Here is a 2,423-nt window from a genome sequence, read left to right as displayed (position 1 = left end):
ATTTGTATTTTTAGCCCATATTTAGTTTTAAAATTAGTTTTTGCAATAGTTATTTTTACTTCTAGATTTTTAGGCTTTGCCGTAAAATCCCTTAAGTGCTTTTTCTTTAGACTAAGATTTAGGTGTTTTAGAATTTTACGACGCCTTTTTAAGTTTTAGTACCTTTATAAGATATTGCCATTTGGGATATAGTTTTTCCTGTAAGCTTTAATATTTTTAGACACCTTTTACCTATGTATCAATTATCATTCCAATTAGTAATCTCAATTTGCGATTATAATTTTAAGTTAGTTGTAGTAATAAGGTTAGGTTAGTCAAGTATTTTTAAGCTTTATAAGTTTCTTTTATTTTTCCGTCACCTTTTATTTTTCAACCATTTTTCTTTTTCGACCTTTTTCGACGAACTCTTTTTCTTTCTTATTTCTCGCTATTCTAGTTTTAGGACATAGATTTTTATTCTACTTCTTATCTAAATTTCTTAAAATTACGAAAATTTATTTTAAGTGGTTAAATTGATAGACATCAAAATTTTCTGGTTCGTAGTAATAGTTGGATTTGTACGTGGACCGGGTTATTGGAGCCAAACAGTCCTCAATTATATTGAGACCAAACGAATCCTGCCCCTCTGCTGCATCTTTTGGCTATTCAAAACGTGGACAAAATCAGAAAAGTCTATTGATTGGATAACTTATTATAATTTTTCTTTCCTTTTAAAAACTAATAGGATATTCAGTGAATGCACCGAGCAAGACGTTCACCACCTTTTGTACGTTCACCACCTGTAACTAGATCAAGACATTTAGCAAATATTACTGCCGTTGATTTTTCTTTAGAATCGTCATCCAGTCGACCAAGTACTCCAGTTCAAATTTCCGATAATCCATTTTTTGAACCCGACCTCACAATTGAGAATCCGGAGAATATTCAGGAACGATTCGTAGATCCTGAACCACTAAACTTTCCTCCGGAACCACCAATCATTCAAACAGAAATTGTTGAGGAACGAACCATTAAATCAGAATCCTCTAGTGATTTCGATTCAACAAATTCAATTATGGAGAATCTGGAACCTTTAAGTATGGAAGACCGAATGAGAGCTAAACGCACTGGCCAAGGTCACGCAATTACTCATCCAGACATTAATGTGCCAGATTATGAAATCAAAGGACAAATTCTACACATGGTGACTAATCAATGCCAATTTAGTGGTGCGTCGAAGGAAGATCCAAATGAACATCTACGTACCTTTAATAGGATCTGCACACTATTTAAAATCCGAGAAGTAGAGGATGAACAGATATATCTCATGTTATTTCCCTGGACTTTAAAGGGAGAAGCCAAAGATTGGTTGGAATCGTTACCTGAAGGGGCGATTGATACATGGGATGTTTTAGTTGAAAAATTTCTTAAACAATTCTTTCCTGCATCTAAAGCCGTAAGACTTCAAGGAGAAATTGTTACGTTTACACAGAAGCCGAATGAAACTCTATATGAGGCGTGGACTAGATTTGAAAAGTTATTAAGAGGATGTCCACAACATGGTTTAGACACCTGTCAAATAGTACAAATATTCTACCAAGGATGCGACATCACTACAAGGAAAGACATAGATATAGCAGCTGGTGGTTCTATTATGAAGAAAACCGAAACTGATGCTTACAAAATTATTGATAACACTGCTTCCCACTCACATGAGTGGCACCAAGAAAAAGATATCGTTAGATCATCTAAAGCAGCTAGAGCCGATTCTAGCCATGACTTAGATTCCATTTCCGCAAAGATAGATGCTGTCGAGAGACGAATGGAAAAGATGACTAAGGATATTCACTCAATACGAATTAGTTGTGAGCAGTGTGGAGGACCACATTTGACAAAAGATTGTCTCAGTATTGAATTAACAATGGAACAAAGAGAGAATATTTCATACATAAACCAAAGGCCTGGAAATAATTATCAGAATAATTATCAACCGCCAAGACCAATTTACAATCAAAACCAGAACTATAACCGAAATATTCCATACAACAACCAACAAGGTCCTAGTAATCAACAAGTATCCAATAATACTTACAATCAGCAAAGACCTAATTTTCAAAACAAACCACCACAACAAACCGATGATAAAAAGCCGAATTTAGAAGATATGATGACGAAGCTAGTTGAAACTCAAACGCAGTTTTTCACATCTCAGAAACAAACCAATGAACAAAATGCTCAAGCATTTAGAAATCAACAAGCTTCTATTCAAAATCTGGAACAAGAAGTAAGTAACCTAGCAAGGTTAATAGGTGAAAGAAAACCGGGAAGTCTACCTAGTGATACAAATGCTAACCCCCGGAATGAAACAGCTAAAGCCATTACCACAAGAAGTGGTACAACACTTAAACCACCTGAAATACCTGTAACTTCTGATGAAGCTATTC

The 2,423-nt window shown here is 34.9% G+C and overlaps 1 non-coding gene across 1 annotated transcript; it reads right to left on the bottom strand.

Moving 5' to 3' along the window:
- Positions 1-1,438: 1,438 nt before the first annotated feature.
- Positions 1,439-1,545, bottom strand: LOC139895188 (small nucleolar RNA R71). Its single transcript, XR_011775651.1, has one exon. It is a non-coding gene; the product is annotated as a small nucleolar RNA R71 (small nucleolar RNA).
- Between the last annotated feature and the right edge of the window lie 878 nt (positions 1,546-2,423).

Source organism: Rutidosis leptorrhynchoides, chromosome 2 (genome assembly GCF_046630445.1).
Source record: "Rutidosis leptorrhynchoides isolate AG116_Rl617_1_P2 chromosome 2, CSIRO_AGI_Rlap_v1, whole genome shotgun sequence".
In the NCBI taxonomy this organism is placed as follows: domain Eukaryota; kingdom Viridiplantae; phylum Streptophyta; class Magnoliopsida; order Asterales; family Asteraceae; genus Rutidosis; species Rutidosis leptorrhynchoides.
This window is presented reverse-complemented; position numbering and strand designations above follow the sequence as displayed.